Raw genomic sequence first — 26,527 nt, 5'->3', positions numbered from 1 at the left:
ATTGCTCTGCCTCCACACCAACATCGTCCTCATACATGTCGACACACACGTACCGACACACAGCAGACACACAGGGAATGCTCTTATCGAAGACAGGACCCCACTAGCCCTTTGGGGAGACAGAGGGAGAGTTTGCCAGCACACACCCAAGCGCTATAATATATATGGGAACAACCTTATATAAGTGTTGTTCTTTATAGCAGCTTAAATATATCAAAATATCGCCAAAAAATGCCCCCCCTCTCTGTTTTACCCTGTTTCTGTAGTGCAGTGCAGGGGAGAGTCCTGGGAGCCTTCCTCACAGCGGAGCTGAGCAGGAAATTGGCGCTGTGTGCTGAGGAGAATAAGCCCCGCCCCCTATTCCGGCGGGCTTTTCTCCCGTAGTTTGTAATATCTGGCAGGGGTTAAATACATCCATATAGCCTCAAGGGCTATATGTGATGTATTTTTTAGCCATAAAAGGTATTTACATTGCTGCCCAGGGCGCCCCCAGCAGCGCCCTGCACCCTCCGTGACCGTTGGTGAGAAGTGTGTGACAAACAATGGCGCACAGCTGCAGTGCTGTGCGCTACCTTCAAGAAGACTGAAGAGCCTTCTGCCGCCGGTTTCTGGACCTTCAATCTTCAGCATCTGCAAGGGGGGTCGGCGGCGCGGCTCCGGGACGAACCCCAGGGTGAGACCTGTGTTCCGACTCCCTCTGGAGCTAATGGTGTCCAGTAGCCTAAGAAGCCAATCCATCCTGCACGCAGGTGAGTTGAACTTCTCTCCCCTAAGTCCCTCGTTGCAGTGAGCCTGTTGCCAGCAGGACTCACTGAAAATAAAAAACCTAAAAACTTTTTCTAAGCAGCTCCTTAAGAGAGCCACCTAGATTGCACCCTGCTCGGACGGGCACAAAAACCTAACTGAGGCTTGGAGGAGGGTCATAGGGGGAGGAGCCAGTACACACCACCTGATCCTAAAGCTTTAGTTTTGTGCCCTGTCTCCTGCGGAGCCGCTATTCCCCATGGTCCTGACGGAGTCCCCAGCATCCACTTAGGACGTCAGAGAAAAGTAAGTACACTGATTTAATGATAAATCAGCCTATAATGTAGGACTGATACAATAACAAAGGCTTGTGGACACTGATGTACACCTATCACCGTGGTAGCGTTATACAACATACTGTAAAAATTGCCAGAATTCTCAACTTAGATTTCAGTTACAAAGTTTTGTCTGATAAAAAGAGTCTACCCATAGTGACAATGTGATATGCGGATCACCGCTGAGGAAAGAAGAAAAGCAGGAGAACGAAATAGAATCTGCTAAAAGCATACAGCCTGCAGTGTTTCAGTAAATAAGTTTGTGAAGTTTGCAGAGATACAGACTTGCAGCAGAGAATGTGAGTGCTTACCTGCAGTCTCCCATCCTGCCCTGGAAGTCTCTCCCTGAGAATCAGATGCAGGATTCGGACAGTCTCTCCCCACAATCAGGCCTCTGTCCTGACTACTGAAACACAAAATTCCCCATCCCTGTGTAACAGAAAAGGGATTACAGAGCAGCGTCTGCAGATGGAGTGACACTCCGTCCCCAGCTCCTCCCTCCCATGTTCACAAGGCTGCCTCTGTGCCATGTGGCAGGCTGCCTGGACATTAGCTGGGAGAATGTCTGTCCGGCTGCTCAGCCAAGGATGGACAATGGGCCAGTGATAGAGGATGGTGAAGGGGTTAATGCCTTCCCTGCATGTGCAGGCACAAGACCTGCATTCCGCACAACTGGGGCAGCAGCAAGTTCCTTGACAGCTCCACAACCTCCCAGGAAGCAGCGTTCTGCGAGGAGTAGGCACTGAGCTGGAGAGGGGTGCATGCAGTTCTGTGTCAGATTATCCTGAAAGTGGTGAGGTCACCAGTGTCACATGAAAAGCATTAAAAGGTTTTTACAGATCAACGATATAAGGGGTGGGAATTCAATTAGCAGCAGGGTTTAACACACGACTAATTGCCAGCAAAAAATCTCTGCTGCGTGGGGAAAGGGTATTCAATTAAATAGCCTTTTTCCCCACGCCTAATAATTGGGATTCAGGCGCAGAAACCCACTGATTCCGCGTAATCTATAGGTTTTTCCCGCAAACCAGATTTTGAGGCGTTTCCGTGGACTTTACCTCGCCCGACTGCAGGGACTCGCATGTGGCGTAATTCCCACTAATTGGCTTCCCTCTGCGGGCCTAATACAGACTCAATCGCTGCTGTTTGTTTTTGCACAGCGGGCGATGGGGTCTGAACTGCAGATGTATCGCAATGCGCAGGCGCGTCGGTCCTCAGCGACACGGAGCGCCGGCCAGCGACGGGATGGTGTAAACCAAGCGATCGCACAGGCGATCGCAAGGTGACTGCCAGGAAGAGGCCGTTTGTGGGTGGCAACTGAACGTTTTAGAGGTTGGTAGTAGGGTTTCTGATGTCCGCTCCGGCCCCGATCATCACAGTGGCTGAGTAAGTCCTGGGCTGTGCGGAGACTGCATAAACTTTTGTTTGTGCAGCTCTCTACACATGCGTTCGCACACCTGCACAGCTACAGTAATTCCTCCTCCCTCTGTAGGCGGCGACTACCTGATCGCAGGGATGCAAAAAACGCACCCTTGCCATCAGGTCTAAATTAGGCCCTGCATGTGCCACGAGACAAAGTCTGCATGGCAAAATTGGGGGTAAAAACCCATTGAATCCGCAGTTTACGCTTAATTTAATGAAAGACTATTTAACTGAATAGCTTTTTCTCGCGCCACAGGGATTTAAGCCACCTATTAGCCGTGGAGTAAACCCATGGCTAATTGAATTCCCCCCATTGAATATTTTAGTGGAAAGAAAATACAACATCAAGGAAATGAAACAAAGACTAAGGGGTCCTATTTACTAAGCCTTGGATGGAGATAAAGTCGCTGGAGATAAAGTACCAACCAATCAGCTCCTAGCGGTCATTTTTCAAACACTGCCTGTGACATTAAGGTTAGGAGCTGATTGGCTGGTACTTTACATAGAGTGTAAGCTTGTGAGCAGGGCCTTCCTTCCTCTATGACTGTTTGTTATCACCCAGTTTGTTATATCACTGTTATTTCCAATTGTAAAGCACAACGGAATTTGCTGCGCTATATAAGAAACTGTTAATAAATAAAAAATAAATAAATACTTTATCTCCATCCAAGGCTTTAGTGAATAGACCCCTTACAAGTTGCTGGGAACCAGGAAAGATTCTGAGGGTGGTTGGTGGAGAACGTACAGAAGTGATTTACATATTAAAAAATAAAAACGCATTTGGGGCTAGAGAGAGATTGGGAGCAGGTTGGTTTGGCAGCGCCCAGAGCGTCCTGATAGGAGTAGTAGACAGCAGTACAGATGGAGCCATCTTTATCTTGGCCTTTAATAGGATTACCTGAGCCAGGGCAGTCAGACTTAATCCCCTGCTGTAATGACTTAATCCCCTGCTGTATTGTTCTCTCTGTATTGTATTGCAGCTGAGAACAATAGATGAAGGGCTTATGCTAATAAAACATGGTGCACCTAGGTGCAGCAGAGAAGCCAAGATAAGTGTGGCTCCCTCTGTACATGTGAGGAAGTTATGAGAAGCACAAGATTTATGCTAATTCTATTCCGTGTTGTGTAAAAGAATTTCTAGAGTTTTAGCCACGGAACTGGCGGATAGGCTTTATCTGGCGTCCCTGCGCCTCCTCCTTCCTCCTACATCTCCCAACATTTTAAGAGGAAATCTCAGAAAACCAGCCGACATCACTTCTGATTTGGCACCTTGTGATCAGCACTCTACAGCGTATGCGCCATCTGCAAAGGTGCAAAGAGGGGAACTTCAGTTCTCATCTGAGCGCCACTACGCTGAGACCAGCTGCAGCAGGGGGCGCTCAGTTCTCATATAAGCGCCACTACGCTGAGACCAGCTGCAGCAGGAGGACGTTCAGTTCTCATATGAGCGCCACTACGCTGAGACCAGCTGCAGCAGGGGGCGCTCAGTTCTCATATAAGCGCCACTACGCTGAGACCAGCTGCAGCAGGGGGATGCTCAGTTCTCATCTGAGCGCCACTACGCTGAGACCAGCTGCAGCAGGGGGGCGCTCAGTTCTCATCTGAGCGCCACTACGCTGAGACCAGTTGCAGCAGGGGGGCGCACAGTTCTCATCTGAGCGCCACTACGCTGAGACCAGCTGCAGCAGGGGGGCGCACAGTTCTCATCTGAGCGCCACTACGCTGAGACCAGCTGCAGCAGGGGGGCGCTCAGTTCTCATCTGAGCGCCACTACGCGAGAGACCAGCTGCAGCAGGGGGGCGCTCAGTTTTCATCTGAGCGCCACTACGCTGAGACCAACTGCAGCAGGGGGGCACTCAGTTCTCATATGAGCGCCACTACGCTGAGACCAGCTGCAGCAAGGAGGCGCTCAGTTCTCATCTGAGCGCCACTACGCTGAGACCAGCTGCAGCAAGGAGGCGCACAGTTCTCATATGAGCGCCACTACGCTGAGACCAGCTGCAGCAAGGAGGCGCACAGTTCTCATATGAGCGCCACTACGCTGAAACCAGCTGCAGCAAGGAGGCGCACAGTTCTCATATGAGCGCCACTACGCTGAGACCAGCTGCAGCAGGAGGACGTTCAGTTCTCATATGAGCGCCACTACGCTGAGACCAGCTGCAGCAGGATGACGTTCAGTTATCATCTGAGCGCCACTACGCTGAGACCAGCTGCAGCAGGAGGACGCACAGTTCTCATATGAGCGCCACTACGCTGAGACCAGCTGCAGCAGGAGGACGCACAGTTCTCATATGAGCGCCACTACGCTGAGACCAGCTGCAGCAGGGGGACGCTCAGTTCTCATCTGAGCGCCACTACGCTGAGACCAGCTGCAACAGGAGGACGCTCAGTTCTCATCTGAGCGCCACTACGCTGAGACCAGCTGCAGCAGGAGGACGTTCAGTTCTCATCTGAGCGCCACTACGCTGAGACCAGCTGCAACAGGAGGACGCTCAGTTCTCATCTGAGCGCCACTACGCTGAGACCAGCTGCAGCAAGGAGGCGCACAGTTCTCATATGAGCGCCACTACGCTGAGACCAGCTGCAGCAAGGAGGCGCACAGTTCTCATATGAGCGCCACTACTCTGAGACCAGCTGCAGCAGGAGAACGTTCAGTTCTCATCTGAGCGCCACTACGCTGAGACCAGCTGCAGCAAGGAGGACGCTCAGTTCTCATCTGAGCGCCACTATGCTTAGACCAGCTGCAGCAGGAGGACGCACAGTTCTCATATGAGCGCCACTACGCTGAGACCAGCTGCAGCAGGAGGACGTTCAGTTCTCATATGAGCGCCACTACGCTGAGACCAGCTGCAGCAGGGGGCACTCGGTTCTCATCTGAGCGCCACTACGCTGAGACCAGCTGCAGCAGGGGGAGGCTCAGTTCTCATCTGAGCGCCACTATGCTAAGACCAGCTGCAGCAGTGGGACGCTCAGTTCTCATCTAAGTGTCACTACACTGAGACCAGCTGCATCGGGCGGGGGGGACTCTCCCCACAACTAGAATCCCAAGAATCATGAGAAGACTTCCTGCGCACATCTGGAGTTTCAAGTCCACACGTTGAAGTACGGCAAAGTACACAGGGACAGATATCAGCAGCAAACAGACATATGCCAGGAACGTGTGGTTAAAATACAAAACACATTAATGTCCTAAATCAACATTTACCTCCCTCTTATCATATTAGCACAGGATAATAAAACTACTAACAACCTTCCTGCACACAATTCCTAGATTACACTGTCAAAGTCAGAAAAATGTCTCAATGCACACTGCCATATTTGCACCGCACACTGGTCCGTGCTGCGCGTGCGTACGCTCTCCCGTGGAGGCGCATACCCGCAATAGCGTGCACACGCAGGCGCGGTATGCGCATTTACGGTAGAGTTTATGTGATCGTAGCGTGCGACTCATTCGTTACAAATGTTCACAATTAATGTAGTTTATAGATTATGGTCCCTTTGATAGATTCTGAAAGTTTGGTTAATATAGAATGTCCCTGAACGGAGGAATCCCTCTTTGTATTGTGCGAAGGATCTAACAGGGGTCATACAGCAGTGTTTGGTACCCATCGGAAGAGTATTTAAATAGCAATATTCCGGTGTTGGTTTGGAGCGGATTAATCGCTCGTGCGAATAGTTATGGACATAACAAGTTATGTCTATTTTCTATTATCATTTGTTCTTACTTAGTCATGCATCAGTGGGTCTCAAATGGCTCTTTGACCTCAGAGATCCCCCAAACAATAGTTTGCATGTTAAGAGGGCCTCATACCTACACATGCATAAGGTAAACACAGGAATAGTAATTGAAGATCAATTGTACTCCAAATCAGTATCTTTCCCGCAGACGGAGTACAATAGTCTGTAATTACACTGAGCTTTTGAGACTCAATGAGGAAGGCCAACACCTGTGTTTACAAATGGGGCTGGATTTGTATACAGGAGAATGAGGGCTGAGATGTCATTGTCTCAACTGAAAGTGGACATCATGAATATAGAACAAAACCCAGACAGGATTCTGGGTTTGTATTCGCCAAACAATAGCTTCTCACTAGACAGGAATGTGTTGGTCATCACCCATTGTGTTACATAACCAAGGCCACTGATGCAGCTGGCTCACATGCTGGGAGGGACACACACTTCTTGTGGTTGACACACCCCCACAGCTGGAATGCAGGTATGATATACCCACTGGAGATCACAGGGCTGACTCTCTCACTCAGAACTAAGCTAGCATCAAGCAGCATGGCGGCTACATCCCCAGGACAGAATTCCTTCCCAAAGGCTAAGTATTGAACTTCACATGGCTAGATAAGGAAACAGATAGATTGCTTTCTGGTTTAAATAGGATATTGTAACTTGGTTGTATGATTGTTGGGTGTTTGTGTTGGTGCCCTGTGGAATCTGTGATGGTAGCTGGGATCTTGTTAATCATAAATACCACCATGCAGTACTTTTGAATATGTGCTGGTAGCAATGGCAGGCTGATACTTGTGAGTACCTGGTGGTCTGGTCTTGTGATAACTCATATGCTCTGGTTATAGAGATACTGAAGTTGTTTGGGATGTGAAATTATGAGATGGTTCTAGGAAGTTGGATTACATTGTGAAAGGTGTTTTAGATGGTTTGGAATTGTAAAATCAGAACATATGCATTGTTTTGAGGCTTGGACATTTTGGAATAAAATGGAGTCTAGCTTCTGCCCCATGCGGCATTGTAGGGACGATTGTGTAGCTGGGTGTTGTGTATATAGGGACAGGCAGCATGGGTAAGCTCAAGTACTTTCTAAACAAAGATTCTCAGCATTTATTAACTGCGCAGCGATTGTTCCTCACATGTGTAAGCTTCGCTGCAACCATATTGTTTTTTAATGTTATTGTGAGCCAATTTCTCTCATCTCTCTCCGTCTCTCCGTCTCTCTCTCTCTCTCTCTCCTCTTTTCTCTTATATCTCTCATAGTATTATAGTATTGTATTGTATTACATTTAGGTCAGTGTAGTATTGTCTTTTTGCATTTATTGTTTAGATCTGTGGTTAGGAAGTCTCTGTTATATTGTAGTGTATCATTTGTACTGTTACCCCCTTTTTACAAGTATATTAGATATAATACAGTTAATAGGCCTTGGAACCTAAACCAGTATCTGTGTATTTTCTATAGTGTTAAGTGTTCACTTGAGCGTCGGTGACGCTCAAGCAGCTTTGTAGATAGTCAGGTTACACAAGGTTGCACTTACACCCTGTACTCACATTAAGGTATTCTGTGTATTTCACTGGTATAAGGTTTTAACATAAAGGTATAGTGTTGTAAGCGTCTGCATCGCTGGTGACCTCCTCGTGGTCTCGAGCGTAAGCTACGCTACAGCGAATCATTCCCCTAGACATAACCAATAACGTGTCCTGTGATCACTGGGCCGCGAGCGAACGTGACGCTTGAGCGTCTCGCCTACGGCTGAGCGATCGCTACGCCAATAGCGTACCATTACGGTACTTCTTGAGCAAACAGCGTACAGTGTTCTTAGCTTCATAAAGGGTTGTTTATACGACAAGGAATTTAGCATTGTCAATTGCGGGCTCGTCCTATACTTCTCATATCTGCACTAGGTAGATCAGCAGACATTATCCCTCCAGCAAAGGGTGGGAGGTTGTCTCACAGTGCTGACGGGATAAGCGTCTGCTTCGCTTAGATAAAGAGTGCTGAAGGAACCCGGTAACCGGAGGTAAGAACAGTACGCTATTGTCTTTGAAAATCTGGTTTTTATTTCAATTTGGTGCCAACTACACACTCAGGCCTAGAATAACTTTAGGAGTTTTGAATGATGACTTTCTTTGTGACAAGAGGCCGCATGGTCTGTCCACCATTTTGTGTGACCCTCATGGAGGTGGAAGGGGGAGGAGCAGCGGCCATTTTGGGAAGGTCAAATTTTTTTTTTTTTTTTTTCTGAGCGGCTGGTTTTCAGTTGACTCAGGAAACAATCAGCCATCCACTGTCAAAAAGAAATCATCATTTAATGAGTTTTTTTTATGCATTTATTTAATCTATATCATAGTCAATCATAAGTAATAGTGATTGGTACTTATATGTAATTTCATATGCGTGTGCTTACATCAATGTATGTTATTAGATTAAATTTAGAATTGCATTTTTATCTGTGTAAGTTTCACATCTCACCTTCCTGTTTGCCATTTGCATTGATAACGTGCTGAGAAAAAACAAGCACACAGCATAGAAGATACTGTGTGGTGTTTGGTAAGCGTTTATATAGTGAAATATCGCTTATAGTAAGGCGATACAGAAGCCACAAGACAATAGCACACATTTGTTCAGTTTCCAAAATTTAGTTTAAATACCTTACTTTACTGTAACGCCTCTGGGGAGAGCTATCAGACTACGGGAAATGATTTTTCTGATCAGAAAACTATAAGAATGATAGTGGGTTGAAAACGGTATGAGTGTATTGAATCCCGCTTTGTGGACTTTGTGATCTATGTGATAAAAACGGTATTGAATTCCGCTTTGTGGACTTTGTGATCTGTGTGATCTATGTGGAACGTGATGAGCACGATCTGAGTGAAAACGTGCAACAGAGTGTGATAAAGTTTTCGTTGTATTACGCTCTGGCTGTTTTGGAGCACAGTAGGGAGACTCCAATGATCCTACCATTTATGGGCAACAAGTGTCTATAAGTGGTACGATTGGACCGCACGGTTGTATGTGTGACCAATAACGCAACGTGATATGAGGTCGTATATCCATGCGTAAATCTTGCCCTCATACGTGTTGTAGGGAGCACATGCAAGCGTGATTTGTGTAAAGAAAAAGGAAGGGAATTTTCTCAGGAAAATCTCTAGAGATAGGGCCTGCAACGGCTACACGTGTCTGCTAGAAGGCGGAACGGGGATACCCGGAGCAGAAGAAGTTCAGTGGAAGAGCTTTAAGGATTTCCAACGAAGTTCTGTGTTTGGTGCATTTTAGGAAGTTTTTCTGTGTTAAAAAGGTCCACAATGGCAGCCAAGTGCACAACACAGAGACGGTCGGAGGTCAGGATTCAGACTCCAGAGGCTTGCAGACACCGAGGGTCTGCTCGGTTAGTAATGTGGGGGAAATATGGTCCCCACACTGAGACCTTTTGTGATGAATGGACACGAATGACTGCGGGGGATAAGGCACCATTTCCCGGGATAGGTAGTTTTGACTCAGAGGTGTTGCATAATTTAAGGCAAAGGATCAGTCTCATAAAATCCTGGAAACAACGAGTTAAACATGATGATTGTTTACAGTTATGGCAACAGGAAAGTGAATTACAAAAAGAGTCTATTGACTTTTCTGACTCTTATCTTGAGAGGAGAGATATGGCAGCAGGAGAGGAGTTGATTGCGGAGAGAAAAGCACAAAGGTGGAACAATAAAAACGCTCTTAGCAACTGTAATATAGATTATAAGAATAAGTGTAATAAATGTAACAATGATTATTGTAATACTGTTGAATGTACAACTATTAACCCATGCAAGTCGCACCCCATGTTAAACTTTCCTCAGGAATACAAACAAGAAAGTGAGCCCAGAACGATGTCGGCACCTCTTCCAGAAGCCATCCTACAAGACATCCAGGTGGACGCGACCAAATTGGTAAAGGCAATAATCAAACCCCCTAACGGAGGGTCAGGTGAGGTCGTGTCCACAGGTACGTACAATGTTTTATATCACGCACAAACAAATGTACCCCATATTGTAAGACCAAAACAAGGTGATGTGATTGAGTTTAGTCCTGTCAGGGTGATCACAGTCCCCAATGGGAAGACTGATGATCAGGGAACCATTCCCGTCAAGGACAGTGCAATGCGCCATCCCTGGTCCCGGACAGAATTGAGATCAATCATGTCTGATTACCCAGATCCTAGGAAAGATCTAACTGTATGATCAAAGATTCACAGAAGGCATACCAACCCCCTAGACATGAAAATGAGCAAAAGTTATGACACACCAAATTACAAGCAGGGATCACATAGGAAGAATTTTGGGCCACACCCATGATATGTGGTCAGGAAAGGTGATCATTAGGACTGATGGTAAGCCTGAGGTAACGGTTAATGAAGTGGGAGGTCATTCCCTGAAGACACAGGAATGACCGGGTGAAAAGTTGTAAATGTATTCGTGAAAATCTTTTTCTCTTTTCTCACTCTCTATCCCCATCTCTGACGAGTATTGGTAAGAATTCACACATTGCATACCCACTTGGTCCTTGCAGAAGTCTACCAAACCCCAGCATGACCTATCCGCCACTATGTATTCTGGCCAGATACAGACAGTGGAGTAATGCAAGTGCTGGTGGGGAGGGACTGCTCAAGGAGACCAGTAGATACATAGATATGACAGCCTAATAAGTCTGACAATGTTTTTCTAATGCTAACAATGTTTTCTTACAATGTTTAAAAATGCTTTGTTTCTCTTTTCTTATTGATGGTTATTGTCGAGTTATGTAATGTATATATGCACATGAATTGTTCTCTATCTCTTTTGTTTTTTTTTATTTTCTCTCTCTTCTCACTCATGTTTCCATGGTTTAAAGATGGTATGTCACCCCTCAGTTGGACCAATGGTAATGCCAGATTTTTTTTTCTCCTTACAGAAAGATCGCCGGTTAGGAAGGAATATTGCATCACCAGAATGTTCGTTTGGAAGACTGAGAGACAGCACCTTTTGAGAGGACAGCAGAACAAGAAGAACAACAAAACGAGAGAACTTATTATCGTAACGAGTTCTCTCCCCCTCAAACTGATTTTCTTATACCCCCTTTACAAATTTCTTCTTTTCTCCTCCTGTAAGATGGACTTGCCCCAAGAGACTGTGATATGGATTTTCCTGTTGACCATGATGTTGACCAGAGCAGTCTGTTTCGGTGAGAGTACCAGTGAGGTCGAGAAAGGATCCAGAAAGGTCCTGATGACTGAGACGGAGGTGTAAATTTCCAATAGCAACCCAATCACCAAGCAAAGGCGAGTACCGGGCACGATCTAACAACCATGTTATTTGTAAACAACTGTGAAGGAATGTTAGTTCAAAAAGAAAGTTGTATCTGTAGGCTCTGTAACAAAGAAATGCCAATCTAGTTTTAATATCCATATGGACCGGCATCCATTGAGTGACTATCACTCCTTAGTGGGTAACGTATTAAACAAGACCGATTGTTGGGTATGCTCTCAAGTACCTCAGGGACACAGCAAATCAGGGCTAGTACCATTTCCTTTAACGTTAGGGGAGGTACTTGAGCTAAGTGGTGGGAGACCGGTGGACCGGAGGTTTAACATCTCCAGCCCTCCTAGTTTGAAGCTCCACCAATACCATGTGGATAGGTCCCTCTTATGTTTTAATATCTCCAATCCCCGTAAGCCGGGAAATTGGGAAGTGTCATGGAGCAACCTTACCATGACCTTTTCACACAGAGCAGATAGAATGCCTACAGATACAGAGCTCGTACGCCACATAGCCAGTAGAGGAAAATCTTTCCGGTATTGATATACCTTAGGGAATAGGATTACTAGAGTTGGAGAGGTATCACCAGGATACTGTGCACATATCGTACAAACTGATACGTGCATTAGACAGATGGAAGAATTAGGGTCAGGAGATTTCACCTGGAAGGTTTGTAACATGGTCATGTCCTTCTCCGTCCCTTATGTTCTCCCCGATGATGCATATTTCATATGCGGGAGAAAGGCGTACAAGTGGCTTGCCCCAAACTCTGAAGGATTGTGTTATATTGGAAAAGTATTGCCTGAAGTGATGACTGTTACACATGACAAAATGAAGGACATACACCGTGGTGCCCAAGCTCCTTATACTCACACTCATTACGAACACCGAGTTAAAAGACAACTGTCAGAAAGATTAGAGCATCCGGCCTCTGATCTTATCCATGAATCCACCGGGATTCAGGTTCTGGTAGCGTTAGATTTCACTCGCACCGCTCGAGGTGTGATGAATTATAAATACATTTCCGCACTCGCCAATTTGTTAGATAATATCACTGAAATGTATGATGACACGTTTAGATACACTGGAAGAGAACTTCAAGCTTACAAAACAGAACTAGTTCAGCATAGGATGGTTCTTAATTATCTTACAGCAGTAACAGGCGGATATTGTGTTACATTGGCAACACAGTACGGCATAAAGTGTTGCACGTATATCACAAATAGCACCGAGGATCCGGTAGAGGTCATAGACCAAAAGATGGACGATATTCTCCAATTGAAGCGGGAATTTCGTCGAAAACACAATCTCACCCTTGCTGCTGTAGGTAATGAGCTGACTGGTTGGGTGTCATGGTTGAACCCGCGAAATTGGTTCTCCGGTTTGGGAGACTGGGCTCAAGGAGTCATAATGGATGTTGGAAAGTTTCTACTATGTATCTTGGGTGTCATTATATCGAGTGGATTGATATTTAGATGCGGGCAGGCTTTAATGAGGTGCAAACAAAGTACAAAAGTGATGAGCTTGAGGAGTGAGGAAACTGTAATTAACCTGGATTTGATTTATGACCCAATGATAGAAACCAGAATGTGATGAAAATGCGATTATACGGTCCGTTTCTTTCACCTGTTTTTCTGCTTTTCCCCAAGATACAAAGACCCCCTTGGACGAGGAAGTTGACGAGACGGTATACAGACAAAGACCACAGACAAGACCAAAGATGAAGAAGATTTGACAACTTTAAATATGGACACTTGATGAACTTTGCCATGGATCCCCAGTTTCCCTAGTACTTTTAAATTCACGCTAGCCCAACATTTTTTGTAAATCTGATGGCTTAGACAAAGCTATTTGCTCATGCTTAAGGAGCAAAACAGCGCAAAGAAGACGACTCTCAACAGATACCGAAAACGACTTCGACGACAGATGTACATTTCCCTGACATAGAATATCATTGCATTTTCCATAAGTGTTCTTTATCTTCATCTCTACAACCCTCAGGTAACGACACACATAGACGATAGGGAATACAGGCACAGATAGCAGCAACCACATACCTCCCCCATTCATGTATCATCAACTAAAATGTGCATCCCCATTTTGTTACAACCACAGCCGAAATGAGCTCGGTAGAGTTTGACAGCCCATCCACAGACCTGTACCACAGGATAAGAAGGAATTCAAATGTATACTTCGCAATACCTCGAAGCTTGATTTACCACACGTACGGCACGATGATACATGACCCTCCAAACATGGACTCATACACACATGCTCCTACTCTCTCACTAGGTCATACCCTTTTCACACCTACTCCTCTCTTCTTCCTTACCCCACCATGGAAATCAATTAACCCCTGACTTACATTTTTCTCCTTAAATATTTTGTGGCAGTTATTATTGACTGCCAAAGGGTGGACTGTCAAAGTCAGAAAAATGTCTCAATGCACACTGCCATATTTGCACCGCACACTGGTCCGTGCTGCGCGTGCGTACGCTCTCCCGTGGAGGCGCATACCCGCAATAGCGTGCACACGCAGGCGCGGTATGCGCATTTACGGTAGAGTTTATGTGATCGTAGCGTGCGACTCATTCGTTACAAATGTTCACAATTAATGTAGTTTATAGATTATGGTCCCTTTGATAGATTCTGAAAGTTTGGTTAATATAGAATGTCCCTGAACGGAGGAATCCCTCTTTGTATTGTGCGAAGGATCTAACAGGGGTCATACAGCAGTGTTTGGTACCCATCGGAAGAGTATTTAAATAGCAATATTCCGGTGTTGGTTTGGAGCGGATTAATCGCTCGTGCGAATAGTTATGGACATAACAAGTTATGTCTATTTTCTATTATCATTTGTTCTTACTTAGTCATGCATCAGTGGGTCTCAAATGGCTCTTTGACCTCAGAGATCCCCCAAACAATAGTTTGCATGTTAAGAGGGCCTCATACCTACACATGCATAAGGTAAACACAGGAATAGTAATTGAAGATCAATTGTACTCCAAATCAGTATCTTTCCCGCAGACGGAGTACAATAGTCTGTAATTACACTGAGCTTTTGAGACTCAATGAGGAAGGCCAACACCTGTGTTTACAAATGGGGCTGGATTTGTATACAGGAGAATGAGGGCTGAGATGTCATTGTCTCAACTGAAAGTGGACATCATGAATATAGAACAAAACCCAGACAGGATTCTGGGTTTGTATTCGCCAAACAATAGCTTCTCACTAGACAGGAATGTGTTGGTCATCACCCATTGTGTTACATAACCAAGGCCACTGATGCAGCTGGCTCACATGCTGGGAGGGACACACACTTCTTGTGGTTGACACACCCCCACAGCTGGAATGCAGGTATGATATACCCACTGGAGATCACAGGGCTGACTCTCTCACTCAGAACTAAGCTAGCATCAAGCAGCATGGCGGCTACATCCCCAGGACAGAATTCCTTCCCAAAGGCTAAGTATTGAACTTCACATGGCTAGATAAGGAAACAGATAGATTGCTTTCTGGTTTAAATAGGATATTGTAACTTGGTTGTATGATTGTTGGGTGTTTGTGTTGGTGCCCTGTGGAATCTGTGATGGTAGCTGGGATCTTGTTAATCATAAATACCACCATGCAGTACTTTTGAATATGTGCTGGTAGCAATGGCAGGCTGATACTTGTGAGTACCTGGTGGTCTGGTCTTGTGATAACTCATATGCTCTGGTTATAGAGATACTGAAGTTGTTTGGGATGTGAAATTATGAGATGGTTCTAGGAAGTTGGATTACATTGTGAAAGGTGTTTTAGATGGTTTGGAATTGTAAAATCAGAACATATGCATTGTTTTGAGGCTTGGACATTTTGGAATAAAATGGAGTCTAGCTTCTGCCCCATGCGGCATTGTAGGGACGATTGTGTAGCTGGGTGTTGTGTATATAGGGACAGGCAGCATGGGTAAGCTCAAGTACTTTCTAAACAAAGATTCTCAGCATTTATTAACTGCGCAGCGATTGTTCCTCACATGTGTAAGCTTCGCTGCAACCATATTGTTTTTTAATGTTATTGTGAGCCAATTTCTCTCATCTCTCTCCGTCTCTCCGTCTCTCTCTCTCTCTCTCTCTCTCTCTCCTCTTTTCTCTTATATCTCTCATAGTATTATAGTATTGTATTGTATTACATTTAGGTCAGTGTAGTATTGTCTTTTTGCATTTATTGTTTAGATCTGTGGTTAGGAAGTCTCTGTTATATTGTAGTGTATCATTTGTACTGTTACCCCCTTTTTACAAGTATATTAGATATAATACAGTTAATAGGCCTTGGAACCTAAACCAGTATCTGTGTATTTTCTATAGTGTTAAGTGTTCACTTGAGCGTCGGTGACGCTCAAGCAGCTTTGTAGATAGTCAGGTTACACAAGGTTGCACTTACACCCTGTACTCACATTAAGGTATTCTGTGTATTTCACTGGTATAAGGTTTTAACATAAAGGTATAGTGTTGTAAGCGTCTGCATCGCTGGTGACCTCCTCGTGGTCTCGAGCGTAAGCTACGCTACAGCGAATCATTCCCCTAGACATAACCAATAACGTGTCCTGTGATCACTGGGCCGCGAGCGAACGTGACGCTTGAGCGTCTCGCCTACGGCTGAGCGATCGCTACGCCAATAGCGTACCATTACGGTACTTCTTGAGCAAACAGCGTACAGTGTTCTTAGCTTCATAAAGGGTTGTTTATACGACAAGGAATTTAGCATTGTCAACACTTTCTCTGTATCTCTGTGTACAGACTGTGATAGCAGAACTTGCTGATCAGTTCAGTCTGTTTGTACGGCATACGCCAGGCTGCCCTGGGCTGTCCAGCTGTTGTTGAAGCAGGAGACGCACCCTGCCAGGCAGAGGTGTACACGGCTTCTGAGGAGGCACAGGTTGCCCGCATTTAGTTTATACCATATAGTTGAAATATCCATCGAGTCCCCACATGCCCTCATCGAATATAAAATGTCAGCATATCAGAGTTTGTTTGGTGGCCTAAGTCCATTAAATACCTAGGAATTCAGATCACAAAGACCAATTGTTCAAAGCCAATTTTATCCCTCTATTGCACACTATAAGAAAGGACCTAGCTAGATGGGCTCCCCTATGTATTTCATGGACTGGTTGAATCAATTCTGTCAACTTGAATGTTCTACCAAGGTTGCTCTACTTGTTTCAAACCGTCCCCATTGTAGTCCAAACCTCCTATCTCCGTACCATCCAATCTATGGGGGTCATTCCGAGTTGTTCGCTCGCTGCTATTTTTAGCAGAATTGCTAATAGGCTAAAATCCGGCAGATCTGCGCATGCGTATGCACCGCAGGGCGCACGCGCTAAGCAATTTTACACAAAACTATGCTATTTTACTAACGGGCGAACTAAGCTTTTCAGTCGCTCTGTTGATCGGAGAATGATTGACAGGAAGTTGGTGTTTCTGGCCGGTAACTGAGCGTTTTCCGGGAGTGTGCTAAAAAAACGCAGGCGTGCCAGCAGAAAACGCAGGAGTGGCTGGAGAAATGGGGGAGTGGCTGGCCGGACGCTGGGCGTGTTTGTGACGTCAAACCAGGAACTAAACGGACTGAGGTGATCGCAATCTAGGAGTAGGTCTGGAGCTACTCAGAAAGGTAGCGTCTAGATTCTCTTCGCGCTAAGGACCTTTCCCATAACCCCCTGGGTCCATGTCACAATCTATTTGGAATAGTAAAGTGTGGCGAGCGAAGCGAGACACCGAGCCCGATGCGTGGCGAGCGAAGCGAGCCCGCGAGGGTCCAATGCTGCATAGAGAAATAAATTTGCCCCAAACGATCGGAGAACGAAGGAGACATTTAGATGCTGTAAGGGTTTTGTCACGTCCAGGTCCTTAGCACGAAGGCAACATAGACACAACCTACTCAGAAACTGCAAGGAAATACTTAGTAGCAGTTCTGCTAATCTTTCGTTAGCAATTCTGCTAAGCGAAGATACACTCCCAGAGGGCGGCGGCTTTGTGTTTACATTTCTGCTAAAAGTAGCTAGCAAGCGAACAACTCGGAATGAGGGCCTATGTGCGGTAGTTTTATATGGTCAAATACAAAACCCAGACTTCGGAGATCATGTCTCACTAAATCTTCCACTAACGGGGGCTTAGTTCTACCCACCCCGTTTGAACGGTTGTGTATTTATGATCCTAGACGTAGAGGCGTCATCTCTATCCTCTATTCTCTTTTGGCCGACTCCCCTGCCTCCAAAGAACCATTTGAACTGGCCTGAGAACAGGATTTGGGAATAGATTTGGAGGAGGAGGAGAGGTCAGAGATCAGATGTTCGGTCGCTAAAATGTCTATAAACACGAATTTTAAAGAAAATGCCTTCAAAGTCTACTCACGCTGGTATATGGTACCTGAAAGGCTACATCATCTTTTCCCATCGAGTTCTGATCTATGCTGGAGACCATGTGGATTCCAGGGTACGTTCTTACATATATGGTGGGACTGTCTTTTGATAAACTCTTATTGGAGAGACGTTTTAACCCTCTTAGGTAAAATTCGCAAAACCCCTACTCACATAGACCCCATACAAGCTTTACTGTGTAAACCGTTGAAAGGAGTTTCAAGACCGTCGAGTAAACTTTGCAACCACATTCCTAGTGCTGCCAAGATTTTGATAGCGACTTATTGGAAACAACCTGCTGCCCCACCCACACAAACTGCAATCAATACAATCTGGTTTGTTGCTTCAATGGATTTATATTACTGCCCTGCATCACGACTCAGTAAACATTTTCCTAGATACCTGGAGTCCTTGATACCTATATTTTAATAGACAAATACCAGGCACCCTGTAAACTAAAGGCGGCCATCCACTACTCAAACTTGTCTGAACTGCAGATCACATCAGATTTCTCTTGAACTCTCCCGGGAGCTTGCTGGGAATCGGATCGGACCCTGGCTGTAATTTTCACTATATTCACTTCAGATATATCTGATGCACACTTAATACATGCGATTGATCTGATGCTGCTGCTGACGCCTCGTTCTTTGGTGGGTGGGAGTGGTCAGGGAGATGCCAGTCAAGTGACGCTTCAGATGAATCTGATCAGATACATCTGAAGTAAAAAAAAAAAACACTCCGATGTGCACCTGATTTCTTCAGATTCAGATAAATAGTTGGGGCAGCCTCAGAGATCTGTAGTTCAGACAAATCTGACACGGGAGTGCGCATCGGATCGGAAGAGCCGTCCAATGTGACACTTTTCTTCAGATTTGACGGTCAGATGCGTCGAAATCTGAAGAAAACTGCCCAAATCGGACTAGGGGATGGGGGCCTTTAGTCTCCTCCATTGCGCAGGAATCCAACCTAACCCACCACAACCTATATACCACAGATCACGGTGGTATTGTCCCCCCCCACCCCTTTTACCCCTTACTCCCCTCTCCCATTCCCCCAAGTAATTTCTGTTTTACTGTTTCATTGTTCTTTTTACTATTCCCCTAAAATAAATGAAAATAAATAAATAAGAGGACTTAATAATATTAATAATTTGCTGTATGATATATTGTACAACATATCCCGATATGACCTGTTGTACTTTGACACTATAATCTTTGTTTTTTGCTAATGTTGTTAATTTCTGCTTTTCACTTCTCCAAAATAAAGGACGGGATTCAATTATTTTCACCCCTTTACACACCCGTTCTGTTTCTGCCCTCAGGGATATAGTTTCATTATTTCAGCTCGCTACCCCCGGAGTAGCGAGGCACCCAACCCTTTACACAGTAAACCTGATTACTATGGGTGCAATATGCGCAATAACGGAGATCATTTTAGAAAGGAAATTGGGCGTGATATATCATTTGAATCTCACCCATTGAGTAAAGAAAAATAAAAAAAAGTCAGCATACCATGAGAGCGGTAGACATCTTGGTGCCCTGACAAGAGCGAACACTGTGCCCCCCCTCCGCCATTATAATGGTGGGAATAGATGCTGGCCCCCGGCAGCAATGCATTATGGGTGGTGTAACAGGGAAAAGGAGAAGAGGGACCAACCGTTTACAAATGCAAGGCCACCCTCCAACCTTGTGCTGCTCTCCCTACCCTGCTCGTGCAGCTTATACACCTTTTGCACCAAACATGGTTTCAAGCCGCATCATACCGGCTTGAAACCCAGCTCACACAGCAGGCTACACGGGTCAGTGCCAGGTTCAACCCTGATAGCTAGCACCTCCTTGATAGTCAGGCTCCTCCAGCAAGTCTGGTGTTAAAATTTATGCTGGACATACACTTGTATGATTGCATGTGATGCGATATCGGGCCCGATTTTCCCTGAAGCTTACATTGCGATAAATCGCATCGAAAGTGATTTCTTGTGTGCATTCGATGCACATACAATGATGCGATTTATCGCATGCCCCTTGCGACCAGAAATCGGGTGACTGGAAATGGGTGGAGGGGAGTGTCCAAGAAGTGAGCTAAATACCTCACAGATCGCACATCGCAGTGCGATAAATCGAATGTGGTAAAAACAGCATGCGATCGCACGTGCGATCCGATAAATATTAACTGCACCACGTAAGATCTTGAGACGCGAGATTCGACTGGCGAGCCCGCGCATCGCGTCGCATGGTAAACAAGATGTGCATACAATCCTGCGATTTAATGCACAGATATGGTCGAAATCGTAGGATTGTACTACACTTCTGATAAGTGTATGGGCACCATAAAAGCACCCAAATGAATAATTCTACAAATCCCTCTTAGAAGGCGGTGTCAGTGATACAATTCTACCATACTCATATCCTGTTGTGGAACACCTTAGGATACTGGTTAGGTCCCACTAATGGAAATGGAGTAATTGTGTGTTCATCCTAAATCCAAAAACAAGACGAAGAACATCCTCCTCGCCTCCCCAATCTCATTGGCTGCCTCCGCTCATCACTGATGAGCCAGAATAGAAACATAGAATTTGACGGCAGATAAGAACCACTTGGCCCATGTAGTCTGCCCCTTTTTTTATCATTTAGGCAATCTCAACCCTTTTTGAACCTTAATTCCTTGTAAGGATATTCATATGCCTATTCCAAGCATGCTTAAATTGCTCTACAGTCTTAGCCTCTACCACCTCTGATGGGAGGCTATTCCACTTATACCCCTTTTACACTCGCATGAAAATCCCGGGATATTGCACGTGAACGCGCATCGTCCCGGGATTTTTGTCAGTGTGAAAGGGTACAGGGACAATTTCCCGGGTCGAGCATCAAGGGATTTCAACCCAGGTCTCAACCAGGGTTGAATCCGGGACCGTCCCGGGAAGCTGGGTAGTGTGAAAGGGCCCGTCCCGGGATTCACTACCCGGGACTGTTAAAAGGCCTCCGATTGGAGCTTTCATGGGCTCAGAAAAGATGATGTCATCTTTCAGAGCCCTGGGGAGCGTCCTGGATGCGTGTGAGGAAGGCAGCATGGCGACCTGGACAGACCAGGAGGTTAGAGAGTTGCTGAGCATTAGGGGAGAGGAGGAAATAATGAGGCAGATCACAGGCACAGTTAAAGATGCAGTGATTTATAAAAACATCTCCAAGATGCTGGAAGCCAGGGGAATCATCCGCACACAGCAGCAAGTGTTAAACAAAATGAAAACTCTTAAAAAGCAGTTCCTGAAGGTGCATGACAACAACAGGAAAAAGAGCGGTGTTGGCCGTATCGACTGGCAGTACTATGACATCTGTGCTAATATCTTTGGAAACACAGCTATATGCAGTCCGGTGAGTCTGTCTTCCAGTTCACAGTACACTGCTACAGAAGGCACTACAGAAGAGACACAGACAAGCAGTGACGTCTGTCCGTCATCACAGTTGTTAATTGACGACACTCCTGAGGACAGCGACACATCCTCCCAGCCGTCCATAAACACATCCAGAAACGACGACAGCATAACTGCAACCATTGAAGACGTCGTGGATGCTCAGACCAGTGACAGTGGGACTGTACAAAGTGCCGTCACCGTCACCCCAACTTTACAGAAAAACAGTAAGTACATGTTTAGAAATTAACACTCATAGCACAAATCCACAATTGTTAATCATCCGGTTATGTGTGTAGTATGAGTGGCCAGTGTGGCGGCAGCGTGGCGAGCGCAAATGAGCCCCTTGCAGGATCACTGCACTCATCACGCTGCTGGCACGGTGGCACGCTTTGCAATTTCTGCCCCCACCCAGGGGGGCTTTGCATTTTTATAAATAGTGCAATGTTGCAGAGTAGCTAGTGTGTAGGTGGATTAATGCCACAAACACGTTTGCTAACGCTGCTAATTTTATAAACGCTCATTTTGTATTTCTTCTCTTCACAGTTTACACCGTACCGCCTAGAAGGAAGAAACTGAGCAGAGCGGAGCAAGTGGCTAAAGCCATGTCAAATGTCCTTGTCGACCAACTCCGAGAGATGGACGCTACAATGTCCGCACAGGAGGATGCAAGGCTCGACAGGTTTCTAGAGGCAGAACGCCAAATGCATGATGCATTTCTTTCCCAAGTCATGACAATGCAGGAACGCATGAGTAGAGAGCAGTATGACCGTCACAGGGAATTGCACCAAATGAACATGGCGTTCTATGAGCGTATGAGCAATACCTTGTTAGGTTCCTGGTGCTCCGAACAAGGGAGATGTTGCGTAGTGAGTCCAGAGCACCAGAACGTGACGCTAAAATAAGGTGTGGTTTGGAAATAGCCCCTAGCAGCCTACCTCCATTGTTTCACCCGTGTGGTCAGTTCACGCCTGCGTGACTATGGTTTCTTGGGCCCACGGCAGCCGCGTTTGAAGGGCGGATTAGGTCTGCCCAACTCCGATGCCCCCAGGTCTTAGAGTGAGACAAGGCGTGAACCGAGACAGGATAATAACAAGGGGACCTCTTACTAAAGCAAACAGAAGGCTAGGGGCTACTAACAACCCTAAAACTAAATACATGTGCGGCACACCGCCAAAGGAAAAGAACAACAAAGGAAATGCTGTCCACACGCCGACACTATACTGTTGTGTACCGGCGGTGACAGCATATGCAGAACCCTCTGCAAAACACCAGTAACAGATATAACCAAGGAATACAGCGGCCTAGGCCGACGGACACGGCAAAGCCGCTACTCACGGAACCGGTACAAATACTGGCAAACGGACAGGAACCCCCAACGTAGCCGACACAGGCTCTCAGAACCGGAGGACAGGCAGAATCCCAAACGACAGACCGGTGGACACCAAGAAGCCAGATACTCGACCAGGAACAGACAAAGCCACAGGACTTCTGGACAGGAACGCCTCACGGCAGGACGTGGGATCAGACACTGGAACCGACACTCAGGAACTGGCAGGAACTAGCTCAGAACTCAAGAACTATCACCAGCGTCTGTGTATTGCACTCAGCCAGAATATAACAGAGAGCCCTAATTAATTATGTTGTGCAGCTGCCCTGTTGCATGACTCCAAACTGACAAGATGCAATTAGCAGACAGGTGAGGCCAAACACATGGAAACAGGCTGCAATTACACAGAATCACCACCGACAGCAAACAAGAATCTTCTAAACCAGAGAAAAGGGAAATCCTGGCCTGCAAGAGAACTATAAACATAAAATAGGAATGAACCACTACCCGTGGTTCATAACAGTACCCTCTCCTTAAGGGTGGGCTCCGAACACCCCATGACACCCACGGGGAACAGAAACAGAAGTATAACATAAAATACATAACCAAAATGCAAAACAGGAATGAGCCACTGCCGTGGCTCATAACATACCTCAAGAGCACCAATCCAACACCACAACTCACAATACCCTGAGCAGGGTTTTTCATCATTTAATCCTGGCCCATACTATGCCCCAAATACTGCACCATCTAGCGCGCAAAGCACAGAGTTTACTGTATTGCGCAATTTGCCGTGAAACACAGTGAATTTCTTATTGTTGTTATTTGTTGTTAAATAACCACAGTGTGGTCAGTGTTTATGCACAACTATTTGTGCATTCTTTAATTTTTTTTCTATGTTCTGTTTTGTATAGTGTCTACATTAAAGCACTTTTTTATTTATTTTTTACACAGTAATAATATACTGCAGGGACACTGTGGTTTATGGTGTTGTATCTACAAGCCTACCAGTGTTTTTTTTTTTTATGCCAATCAAAACTTGATTGCCAATCTACGCCTAACATTCCCACTTGTGCGTAACAGTAGACCATGTTTTCAGTGTTTTCTACATTGTTTCTCCATATATACACAGTTGCTGGCAATGTGGTTTTTTCGGAAAATCATAAATATTGAAACCAAAGATCAAAGGTGGAATACAAAATAAAAAAAATGTAATTCACCAAACATGTTGTGCTGATTCTTAAACACTATTGCACCAGTGCTGCAAGGTTGGACGTAATAGTGTGGCGTATTTGTTCTGCAGCGGAGTTTGAGGCAGTCCCAAACAAAGCACCTTCCACATGTGGGTTCATAACCTCAGGGTCCTGCACAGTCCACTCAGGAAGGAATACCTCATTTTTCAGTTCACAGATGTTGTGCAGTATACAGCACGCAGCTACTACATTAGGCATATTCTTTAGGTCCACATCATTGCGCTTCATCAAACAACGCCATCTTCCTTTTAACCTGCCAAAGGCGTTCTCAACCACCATCCTTGCTGAACTCAGGGTGTGAGTATAGGTTTGTTGCTCTGGGGTTAACTGGACCCGTTGGGTGTAGCCTTTCATAATCCAGGGGCGTAAAGGGTATGCAGCATCCCCGATGATGTGGACAGGGATCTCCACCCCATTCACAATCTTTGCACACTCTTTGGGGTACAGCCAGCCTCCCTGCTTCTCCTCTACGATGTTGTACAGGTCAGAATTGGCAAGAACTCGGGAGTCATGAGATCGGCCTGGCCAGCCAATAAACACATCTAGGAAACTAAAGAACAGTAAAATTTTAAAAAGTTAGAATGTAAAACTCACACATGCAACTCATCCCTCCACCCCAAAAATAAACACTTACCAATATTTGTGGTCCACAACAGCCTGTAATATGATGGAGTGCCAGCCCTTCCTATTAAAATAGTCAGCATGGTTGTCACGTGGGGCAATAATGGGTATTGTGTGTCCCATCAATCGCTCCTCCACACTGCGGATAGCCTCGCTTCACAAATCCTTTGATGGTATCCTGTAAGCGCTGTCCTTGTGGTAGAGATATGAAGCGCTTGTATAAGGTAGATACAATTGCTTTAGTCACCTGGTGGACTATGACACAGCAGGTGGAGATCGCAACACCGAACAAGCATGAGACTGAGCGGTACTCTCCTGGGGTAGCATACCACCACAATGCAATAGCTAGCCTCCTGCGTGCCTCGATGGGTCTCCTAAGCCTGGTGGTCTGCATGTCAAGTGCTGGGGTAAGTAATTCCAGGTGTTAGAGTAATTTAACCTCTTCTGGTCTGGTCTATAAACTCTCTGCAGTCATCAGTCAGAATTCTGTTCCTTTAGCAACCGGTTGGAGGTCAGTGAATGAAAAGATGACACAGGATTATGTGTAACCTAAGCAAATCATAAATGACCTGCTAGGGGCAGTCACAGGTTTATTTTTATAGCTTAAGAAAAAGAATCATGCTTGCCAATACATTTAGCCAATCAGAATACACCATGTATGTCTCAGAACCTGAAATACGTCAATTGTCATACAATGTTCCAAGTGGCAACTAGAACAGCCTTGAAAATGGTTATTGTTTTGTTAATTATCAGTCTTTCGGACATAAACTCAAAAATAAGAATTTACTTACCGATAATTCTATTTCTCGGAGTCCGTAGTGGATGCTGGGGTTCCTGAAAGGACCATGGGGAATAGCGGCTCCGCAGGAGACAGGGCACAAAAAGTAAAGCTTTACGATCAGGTGGTGTGTACTGGCTCCTCCCCCTATGACCCTCCTCCAAGCCTCAGTTAGGTACTGTGCCCGGACGAGCGTACACAATAAGGAAGGATTTTGAATCCCGGGTAAGACTCATACCAGCCACACCAATCACACTGTACAACCTGTGATCTGAACCCAGTTAACAGTATGATAACAGCGGAGCCTCTGAAAAGATGGCTCACAACAATAATAACCCGATTTTTGTAACTATGTACAAGTATTGCAGACAATCCGCACTTGGGATGGGCGCCCAGCATCCACTACGGACTCCGAGAAATAGAATTATCGGTAAGTAAATTCTTATTTTCTCTATCGTCCTAGTGGATGCTGGGGTTCCTGAAAGGACCATGGGGATAATACCAAAGCTCCCAAACGGGCGGGAGAGTGCGGATGACTCTGCAGCACCGAATGAGAGAACTCCAGGTCCTCCTTAGCCAGGGTATCAAATTTGTAGGATTTTACAAACGTGTTTGCCCCTGACTAAATAACCGCTCGGCAAAGTTGTAAAGCCGAGACCCCTCGGGCAGCCGCCCAAGATGAGCCCACCTTCCTTGTGGAATGGGCATTTACATATTTTGGCTGTGGCAGGCCTGCCACAGAATGTGCAAGCTGAATTGTATTACACATCCAACTAGCAATAGTCTGCTTAGAAGCAAGAGCACCCAGTTTGTTGGGTGCATACAGGATAACAGCAAGTCAGTTTTCCTGACTCCAGCCGTCCTGGAACATATTTTCAGGGCCCTGACAACATCTAGCAACTTGGAGTCCTCCAAGTCCCTAGTAGGTGCAAGGCACCACAATAAGCTGGTTCAGGTGAAACACTGACACCACCTTAGGGAGAGAACTGGGGACGAGTCCGCAGCTCTGCCCTGTCCGAATGGACAAACAGATATGGGCTTTTTTGAGAAAAAACCACCAATTTGACACTCGCCTGGTCCAGGCCAGGGCCAAGAGCATGGTCACTTTTCATGTGAGATGCTTCAAATCCACAGATTTGACTGGTTTTAAACCAATGTGATTTGAGGAATCCCAGAACTACGTTGAGATCCCACAGTGCCACTGGAGGCACAAAAGGGGGTTGTATATGCAATAC

General features: G+C 45.8%; 1 protein-coding gene across 6 annotated transcripts in view; it reads right to left on the bottom strand.

Annotated features, from left to right (window-relative positions):
- LOC135050328 (beta-1,4-galactosyltransferase 4-like) overlaps positions 1-26,527 on the bottom strand; it is a 285,428-nt gene that overhangs the window by 212,667 nt on the left and 46,234 nt on the right. The window contains exon 1 of one of the 6 annotated variants that reach the window (XM_063956757.1): positions 1,391-1,479. The exons of the other annotated variants lie outside the window; for them this stretch is intronic. The gene's annotated coding sequence lies outside the window, so the exon portion shown is untranslated. Of the gene's footprint in view, positions 1-1,390; positions 1,480-26,527 lie in introns of those variants that run through there. 6 annotated transcript variants of the gene reach the window in all.

The sequence above is a fragment of the Pseudophryne corroboree genome, chromosome 2 (genome assembly GCF_028390025.1).
Source record: "Pseudophryne corroboree isolate aPseCor3 chromosome 2, aPseCor3.hap2, whole genome shotgun sequence".
In the NCBI taxonomy this organism is placed as follows: Eukaryota; Metazoa; Chordata; class Amphibia; order Anura; family Myobatrachidae; genus Pseudophryne; species Pseudophryne corroboree.
The sequence above is the reverse complement of the archived record's forward strand: the minus strand, read 5'-3'. Positions and strand labels throughout refer to the sequence as shown.